Genomic DNA, 10,190 nt, shown 5'->3' on the forward strand with positions numbered 1-10,190 from the left:
GGGTTGTCAGGCACTGTGTTCTGCACTTTACATTCTTTCAGTTTTTGTAATAATCCCACAGTGTGTTATCCCCATTTTGCAGCTGAGGAAACTAGACTTAGAATGGTTAAGTAACCTGCTCAGAACACATCGCTGGTCAGTGGACCAGGCAGAATTTGAGCTCCTGTGTCTGACTCTAGAGCATGTGGCCCAATGCACCTGGCACTCTGTCCCATGCACTGGGCAGGTCAAAGGCCCAGGCTCCGTCCCCTGCACTGGGCAGGTCGAAGGCCTGGGCTCTGTCCCTTGTACTGGGCAGGTCAAAGGCCAGAGCTATGTCTCCTGCCCTGGGCAGGTCAAAGGCCAAGACTCTGTCTCCTCTACTGGGTAGGTCAAAGGCCAAGGTTCTGTCTCTTGCCCTGGACAGGTCAAAGGCCCAGGCTCTGTCTCCCACATTGGGCAGATCAAAGGAGGCCTGGGCTCTGTCCCCTGTGCTGGGCAGGTCACAACAGGTCAATAACCACCTTACACATGCCCCTCTAGGCCTCTGGACTGCTGCTTCCATCCTCTTTTCAGCTCCTTGCTTCTGGGCTGGAATCTCATCTTCTATTCCACTCTAGAGGTGGTCACCTTCACCAGCCCTCCATGGCAGCGAGCTTCAGGGAGAGAGAACCAAGTGTGTGAAGGTGGCACGGCTGTTCCAGTGAGTTATTGCTCCATCACCGTCCTCTGAGTGATGATTGTGTGTGAAGCCTGACCCATAAATAGAGTTACATTTCTGGGCCTGTCTATGGAAAGAAAGATTATCTACAGCTATAAAAAGGGTAAGGTGCAGTTAAAAAAAGCAACTGCTACTCAGATAACCCAAATTAAACAAAAGCCTTTTCTGTCTAATGTGACACCTGATCAAAATGGAATTTTGGGAGAGGGTGGAAAGCTATTAGTCATGACTAGCATAAGCCCACCAGACCTAGTGGGTGCTTCCCAGCCCAGTGGCCAGAAGCTGTTTGGGTGGCTGGATGTTACTCAGCACGATGAGGAGGGGAAGCAGCCGGGCTGTTTAGAAAACTTTGTTCAGAAGAGCAAAACCCCTGCTCCTGGTCCTGCGGACTTCCTTCCCAACCCTTCTAGACTTTTTGGCTTCACCTCCTTGAGATCAGGGCCAGGAAAAGATAATTTGGGTTCTCTGGGAAGGGAGTGGGGTAGAGTGGAGAGCAGGCAGCTGTGGGCACATGAAATTGGGAGGAAACTGCGCCAATTAAATTGAGAAAATGTAACAGGCTGGGCAACAACCCTTTTTACAGGCTTTGAAGGACATGGAGTATTTCTTGGCTGTGTGATCTTAAGCAAGTTGCTTAACCTCTCTGTCACTGTTTCCTTAGCTGTGGCATGGGGATAATAGTAGTACATATCTTATCAGTACATATCTTATATATGTTATATATGTTAATACATATACTTAGTATGGTTTCTGGTAGGATAATAGGCACTCCATTCATGTGCATAGTATTGCTATTACTTTTGTTGTTGGGACTGTGGAAAGAGCATTCTGGACTAGGAGTCTGTCAATGCAGATTCTTTTTTCTTTTATGTTCACTTAGCCACTGTATAGTACATCATTAGTTTTTGATGTAGTGTTCAATGATTCATTAGTTACATATAACACCCAGTGCACATGACAACACATGCCCTCCTTAATACCCATCACCCTGTTATCCCCTCCCCCCACCCCCTCCCTTCTGAGACGCTCAGTTCGTTTCCCGGAGTCCATAGTCTCTCATGGTTCATCTCTCTCTCTGACTTCTCCCCCTTCAGTTTTCCCTCCTTTCCCCTGTAGTCCTCCATGCTATTGCTTATGTTCCACATATGAATGAAACCATATGATAACTGTCTTTCTCTGCTTGACTTACTTCACTTAGCATAAATACCCTCCAGTTCCATCCACATCAATGCAAATGGTGGGTATTCATCCTTTCTGATGGCTGAAGAATATTCCATTGTATATACCACATCTTCTTTATCCATTCATCTGTTGAAGGGCATCTCAGCTCCTTCCACAGTTTGGCTATTGTGGACACTGCTTCTATGAACATTAGGGTTAATTTATTTTTTTTAGGGTGCATTTACACTTTCAATGCATCCCTATTAAAATACCATTGGCATTTTTCAAAGAGCTGGAACAAACAATCCTGAAATTTGTATGGAACCATAAAAGACCCCAAATCACTAAGGGAATGATGAAAAAGAAAAACAAAGCAGGGGCATCACGTTGCTCAACTTCAAGCTATATTACAAAGTTGTGATTACCAAGACAGCATGGTATTGATGCAAAAACAGACACATAGACAAGTGGAACAGAATAGAGATTCCAGAAATGGACCCTCAACTCTATGGTCAACTAATCTTTGACACATCAGGAAAAAATATCCAATGGAAAAAAGACAGTCTCTTCAATAAGTGGTGTTGGGAAAATTGGACAGCTACATATAGAAGAATGAAACTGGACCATTCCCTTACACCATACACATAGATAAAATCAAAATGGATGAAAGACCTCAATGTGAGACAGGAATCCATCAAAATCCTAGAGGAGAACATAAGCAGTAACCTCTTCAACTATTGGCCACAGTAACTTCTTTCAAGACATGTCTCCAAAGGCAAGGGAAACAAAAGAAAAAAATGAACTTTTAGGACTTCATCAAGATAAAAATCTTCTGCACAGTAAAGGAAACAGTCAACAAGACTAAAAGACAGCCCACAGAATGGGAGAAGATATTTGCAAATGACATTAGAGATAAAGGGCTGATATCCAAGATCTATAAAGAACTTCTCAAACTCAACACTCAAAAAACAAATAACCCAGTCAAAAAATGGGCAGAAGACATGAACAGACACTTCTCCAAAGAAGACATACAAATGGCTAACAGACATATGAAAAAATGCTCAACATCATTAGCCATCAGGGAAATACAAATCAAAACCACGAGATACCACCTTACACCAGTTAGAATGGCAAAAATTAACAAGACAGGAAACAACAAATGTTGGTGAGGATGTGGAGAAAGGGGGACCCTCTTACACCGTTGGTGGGAATGCAAGCTGGTACAGCCACTCTGGAAAACAATGTGGAGGTTCCTCAAGATGTTAAAAATAGGGCTACCCTATGACCCAGCAATTGCACTACTAGGCATTTACCCCAAAGATATAGATGTAGTGTCAATGCAGATTCTCATCTTGGCTTTGTTACTAACTTGTTGGGTGGCCTTGAGCAAGTCACTTCCCCTTTCTGGGTCGCAATTTCACTATCTTCAAAATTAAAAGCCCATTCCAGCTCGCATATTTTAGAGTCTACACTCCTTGGAAAGACAGCTTTCAAGCAAACCCCTCCAGCTCTTTTCCCTATCCTTCCCCATTGGTCCCTAACACCTGAACCTGTCTGAAGATGTCAGCAGACCCCCTGCATCTCAAGTTGGAAAGCTGGGACAGGCCTCAAGCCTAGTTTGGAAGGCTACCTTTTCCCTGATGGAAAATGCTTCTGTTGGCTGCTTCCCTGAGGATGATGCTTTCAGTCAAATTGTCCAAGTCTTTGCTTGGCCACTGACCAGCTGCTTGACATCCCTGAGCCCCAGATTCCTTTTCTGTAAAGTGGGGATAATAGTAACAGCTGTCTCATACGGCTATCATGAAGAGTAAATGTGACTTTGCAATTAAAGAGCTTAGCACCATGCCTGTTGCAAAATAAGTGCTCAGCAAATATCAGTCACCTTTTGAGCACTATGCTCAACATCATTTTCTCCTTTCCCATCCTAGTCCTCAGGGGCAAGAAGCAAATAGTCTAGGAACATAACCGCCTCCTTCACTGCTCTTGGGAGCCATGTGTTTTGCTGCCCTCCATGTAGACGTGTGCCCACACACATTCACACATGTACTCTCATGTGTACACCCACCCACACATCCCTCCCTTGACCACCTGGCTCTCGGAGCACCAGGACTGGCTGTCCTGTGGGGCAAGGGCAAAGGCAAAGGCAAGGGGCTGGCATGCAGCTTCTGGCCTGAACACAATGATTTACAGGCCAAACTGGGCTATTTCTGCAGGTTCACCAGCAATTTCAGCTGCTCAATGAACACAGCCTGTGTCAGGAGTCGGGTAAACTGTGTGCTCAGACCCATATTTAAGATCATCCTTGGACAGTAGTTGGTAGTCAGAAAACCAAGTGTATAATTTTCGATTAGCGCACTGCAAGCTTCCAGGTTTGCCTAGGCTACAACAATCTCTTCTGGAATGTGTTTTGTGACTGGCTGTAGCTTAAAAGCAAATGAGCCCTGGACTTTTGCAAGGAAGGAAAAATATTTTGTATGTGAGGATTTCTGAGCACCCCCTCTCTGTGCTCCTAACATACATAGTCTTGTGGGAATGGTGCCCCCTTCCAATCCACACTGGGGCTTCCCAAATATTCCCACCCTGTTACTAAGGAAATGAGGATGAGAGAAATGAACAAACTTTGCTGAAATCTCCAGTAGTGACTGGTAATCTTGAACTTGAACCATACCAGTCTGATGCCAGAGTCCAGGTTCTTAACTTCCATGCATCACTGTCTTAAAGAGTATCATGCAGTCTTTGACGATAATCTTCAAATCTTGGCTTGTGACCCATGAAGTCATCTTAGTGAATCACACACCCTTTAAAACAGATTACACTAGGCTATAGCAGGGAGTATCAAAATGCATCATCCACATTAAGGACAAGTACTATTTCATGACACTTTTATTTTAGTTTGATGCATACATGTGTGCTTGTACCTGTTTACAGTGTAAAGTGTATATCCTAAGTTTAGTCACAACCAAAACCAGTTTGAAAGTCTCTGGTCTGTGGAGTCCTTCTGGGAAAATGCTGGATGTTTTGAGTTGAGGTCCTGCCCTCTCTCTTCCCTACCTTTCTTGATTATAATAATATTAACAGCAATGCTTTCTCATGGCTCTGATGAATGTGAAATTACTTAGCAAATCATAAAATCATCACAAATTTCCAGGTTGATTTTTACTTTTGCTGAGTGGCTTTGTTCACATTATCTGGGAGTGGATGGAGAGGGATAGGTATCTGGGACCATCGTCAAGGGCTCCAGGGAATCTCCCATCTCACTGCCTTGTGGCTGTTGCAGCCTGCAGGCCCTGGGGGTACCATTTCTTCCAGTTAGTAGCTCAATGCCCAGAGGTTAGCTGCTTAGGTGACAGGGATGGAAAAGCTTCCAGTCCTTTGGGAAGTGTTTCTAGGAGGATTTCCACAAGTGATTCCTTGTCAGCCTTTCCCCAGACATTAGAGGGCTAGCCAGGGCCTAAACACACCCATCCCAGCAGCTGGCTGTCAGCTTCCTGTGGAGAGCTGGGGCAGGAGTCTGCTGATCCCACCCCCAGTGTCTTTGCTGGCTGCCTTTTCACGGGTCAAAGAAGAGCTTTGGGACTTGATTCCTAAACAATCTCGGAGTTCCCCATCAGCGCCAAGAATGACAACAGTCCTATGGGTTTACACAGGGCCTTTCTTCTAACAAGTTCAAAGTAATTTCTTGAATGTTGTCCTCATTTTTTCCAAGGTCACTGTGGAAGGTGTGGTTTTGTTGCCAGTTCTTGATACTGGAGTGGTAAAAGGCCTTGATTACCAGCAAATGGCTGGGGTTGGATTTGCCTGGAGCTTAGCTTCCCAAATCTTCCCATCTGATTTCTGCTTTCTCAACCTTGTTTTTATTATCACTGCCCTAAAGAGCCTTTTTAGACAATTTTTCATACTTGCCTTCCACCCTCCCTGGCACCCATGAAATGTTAATACCATAGATACACTGAGCACCTATTTATGTGCTGTATGTATCTCTGTGCCCCTTGAGGGTGATTTCGCCCTGTTGGGAATGAATGCTCCAGAGACATAGTGTTGGTAGGACCTAGCCTCTTGAGGTGAGGTGTCAGCTCCTTGTCTGTACACTAATACAAGATAACAAGAGTACCTCCTTGTGGGGTTACTGTAAGGACAGAAGGTCCTTAATAAAGTGCTTAGCACTATGCTTGGCACCAAGTAAGCACTCATAAGTGCTATCTCATTATTATTAGTAGTAATAATCATAACAGTTAATGTGTATTGGGGAATTATTTTAAGATGGAATTTAGAGCTTTTCATAAATTCAGTGACTTAGTTCTCATAGCAACCGTGTGAAGTAGGGACTATTATTGTCATTTTACAAATAAGAAAACTGAGACCCAGACAAGTTGACTTATCCAAGGTCTCAGAGCCAGTAAGTGACAAATACAATATTTGATTCTAGGGAGTCTGGTTCCTAAATTTATACTCTTTACCATGAAGCTGTGTATATTAGTCATGTAAGCACAATGTTAGTAGAAACATCAGGATTAATCATTTAACCTTTTCAACAATGGCAAGTGGCCTCATTGGTACTATGGCTTCAAATGGGTTCTGGCCCATGTAGTCATCTCAGGACTTTGAAATACATTTTTCTGACTCTTCCATTCTAGGCAGAGCTGGCTGAGCTACTAATAAGGATCAGTTATTTGAGTTCTCACTTCCCAGCCTCGGAAAGCCACCCAGGTATCCTCTACAATGATTAGTCTGTCTTTGGAATCAAGATGGCACCAAGTGTGGGCTGTTGCTGTGGAGCTGCATGTTGCTATGGTAGCAGCTCATGCCTCCTTCCTACCCTCTCAGAGGTGCTCTGACACAGGCAGCAGTTTCTATGGTAACAAGCTGAATGGAGGGTCCATGAAGAAAGGACTGTGTGTGTTCTGACTTGGGGGGGATTGAAAATGAATCCTGGGCATTTGGAGGGTTACCCTCTCACACGTCAAAGGCAAACAACATCATCACTGCAGGAATGGTCCCAACAAGTAGAGTATTAGAAATATCAGGGTTTCTTAGCTTATTCTCCTTACAAGTTCACCTTTTGCCTTTCTTTATAAGGACAATTTAAGACTTCAGAAAATAAGATGAAGAGGAGGAAATTGTAGCTGAGAGTGAATTCTCAGAGGTGCATAATTAAATTACTATGCAAGCAATAGATCCACAAATAAACTTTTAAACATGGTTCCAAACCCTTCATAGAAGTTTCAAAGGATGAAAGGATCATTGCTCTGCCCTATTAGAAGCTATTCAATGCCTTGCTACAGAAAACCCTTTCCACTGATTGACAGCATCCACCCTGCAGCCTGCTGGAGCCCCTTTAGAGCCTACACAATTCCTGCTGCCAATAAGGCAGGGCTGCTTCACTTCCCTCCCTGGGGCCATGGCTAGCTGCACCCTGAGATCAGGCCACATATCAATACTCACTTTGTCCTTTGCATGCTTTCCAGGTAACAGGAGGTATGGGAGGAAAGCCAAATTTGTGTCAGCCCAGTATTCTAAGAGTGCGCTCAGCAAGGAGAGACCATTTGGCAGTGGCAAATGCTTTGCATCTCTTCCTGGTTCAGCATATGCAATATGTGATGGCACAAGCCCCCTAATGCTTATTAAGAACTTACTATGTGTTAGGCACCATTCTAAGCAATTGACATCTATTGACTCATTTAATTTTCCCAACAACCTAATGAGAAAAATAGTATTATTATCCCTATTTTACAGATGAGGAAATAAGCAGCGAGAGTTTGAGGAACTTACTCAAGTTCTCACACTTAGTAAAAACCAGAGCTAGGATGCAAACCACATATTAGGACCCTGAATTTAGGTGGTAGCCATGGGAAGCAGACAAGTTAGTATATTCATAGAAAGCTGGGCAGAAAGTGAGCTTGCTGCCAGAAGAGGTGGGAACCAGACTGGGCCCTTTCAGTGACAGAAGTCCACTCAGGCAGTCTTAAGGAACAAAAGGATTTTAGATGGTCACAATACAAAGATGCCGGGGATGCACAGTGAATCCAGCAGGTGCTCAATCTCTCAACCCAGCCCAGGCTCCTCTCTATTGGTTCATTCTTAGACTCTCCCCAGGTAGTGGGAAGGATGGCTGTTGGCAGCTTCAGACTGACATCCTGCTAGCTTAGTAGTCCCTGGATAAAAAGGTGACTTAACCTCCATTATTCCAACAAAATCTTGGAATTGACAGTGTTAATATGATTGGTCACATGTCAACCCCCAACCAATCATTTGGTTGATGCTATATTCACATGGGTCAATCCTGATTTGTATGCCCAATTCTCTCACAATAGGAAGTAGGAAGAATTGATGTGTTCCTAAGGGGAGTTTCCAGCTGAAAATCAGGGTGCTGTGAGCAGTAGAAGAGGGGATGGATGCAAGACTGGCAAAAACAGCGGCTGTCCCTAACCCTCACTCTCTGGTACATACAGAGACAGGGTGACCAGACACTCAGTAACCTGCATCCACGACTTCTGCCCACTCTGACTCCCCAGCTTTATAAGGCACAGATATGAACCAATCTGTTCTCTCCCCAGGAAGAGTGGCCAGCCAGTGACAACTGTGCCAAGCTGGTCTCTGCCGGGCATTCCCCCTTTGCACTTGAGAGGACACCCAGCCCTCTGATACCTGCTCTCCCCCACCTGCACTTGTGCTGCCTCATTACCTTTGCTTTCTGGCCCTTTGCTCTCATCTGCCCCTTTTCACATTCACCTCACTCAGACTCTTTCATCAGAAATGCTTCAGCTCTTTCAGTTTCCCCCTTCTGCCCATCCTTTACCTGGCATTTTCCCACTGTCATTAAAAACCAAAGCCTCGGCATCTCCACCACCTTCTGAGCTTTCCCCCAGCCTGGCACATAAGAACCCAGAAGTGGGTTCTTGGTGGTTCTCTGAGCATTTTGAACATGAGCTTCCGGGAAGTGAGATTCTGGGGACTAAAGCATCTTTTGCTGGGGTTTCTGTTGCTGAGGGAGGGCAGTAGCTGAGAGGCCTGGGAAGCCAAGTTTGATTTTCCTCTTAAACACAGGCACTTCCTCTAGGTTCAGGCCAAGCCATCCCTGAGTGTATATTTACTTCATCCTATGTTGATCCCTTGTTTTTCTGAATTCCCACACAATCTCATGGTTACTTTGGCTCCTAGGACCTATCTTCCTCTGAGGCTCCTAGGGTCCAAAGAAAATAGAAATTAAGGCACATTTGTTTGACTGAAGAATTTTGGCATTTAATTGTCTACAGTATCCTTCATTTTGGGGGAATGAGAGAGTATTCAGAAATAAAGCTGGCTCTGAAAGACCACATGACAGAAGGGGACTATGATAAGCTGAATGTTTGCCCCCTACCCCAAATTCTTATGTTAAAACCCTAACCCCCAACGTGATGGTATTTAATGGTGGGTCCTTTGGGAGGTCATTAAGTTTAGATGATGTCATAAGGGTGGTACTTTCATGATGGGATCAGTGCCTCTTATAAAGAGGAAGAGACACAAGAACTCTTTCTCTTTACAGGAGAGTGCACTGAGGAAAGGCCATGTGAGCACACAGAGAGAAAGTGACCATCTACAAACCAGAATCTTGAATTTCCCAGCCTCCAGACTGGGAGAAATAAATTTCTGTTGTTTAACCCACCCAGTGTATTGTATTTTGTTACAGCACCCTGAGCAGACTAAGACAGGAGTGTTAGCAGCAGAAGCTAGCCTTGCTCTTCTCTTCAGAGAGCTCAGATAGATTATGACCAAACTTCTTGGAGCTCAGTGACAAACTTTCAAAGTTTTTGAGTTCATGTACCAGATAAGAGAGAAATGCAAATTCATTACTTTTCCCACATAAGGGAGTCATTAGTGCTGTTTACTAGACATTTCTCATTCTCCTGATACAGTGTAGGAATTGCACTGCATTACCTCCTTGGAGTTAGGGGTGCACATGTGACATTCTTTGGTTGATAAAATGTGTATCATCTCTTTTCAGGTGAATGCTGTAAGAACCAGTGTGTGATCGTGGTCATGTTCTGTCTTCCTCTCTTTCTACCACAAGAACAAGCATTAAGATGCAGGCTGCTCCATCATCCCTCCAATCTGCCGTGGACATGTGCCGTGCATGCCATGTAAGCCTATGTCATTATACATCACTGAGATTGGGAGTCACTTACTATTGTAGCATAATCCAGTCTGATCTGACTGATGGTCAAATCCTATTAAAAGAGGGCTATATGTGGATCAAGGCCTGAAGGCACAGTTGTTTAATGTATATTTCCTAACTCCATTAGCCTTAAGTATCTTCTTCTCTACCCACCAATTCTTCATATGGGTTAGTTTT

At 44.3% G+C, this 10,190-nt stretch overlaps 1 long non-coding RNA gene across 1 annotated transcript; it reads left to right on the forward strand.

The window, feature by feature from the left end:
* The first annotated feature begins 518 nt into the window (after positions 1–518).
* Positions 519–9,980, forward strand: LOC113935488. Its single transcript, XR_003524045.1, has 3 exons — positions 519–803; positions 6,496–6,568; positions 9,843–9,980. It is a non-coding gene; the product is annotated as an uncharacterized LOC113935488 (long non-coding RNA).
* The last annotated feature ends 210 nt before the right edge of the window (positions 9,981–10,190 follow it).

This window comes from Zalophus californianus, chromosome 17 (assembly GCF_009762305.2).
Source record: "Zalophus californianus isolate mZalCal1 chromosome 17, mZalCal1.pri.v2, whole genome shotgun sequence".
NCBI classification, from domain to species: domain Eukaryota; kingdom Metazoa; phylum Chordata; class Mammalia; order Carnivora; family Otariidae; genus Zalophus; species Zalophus californianus.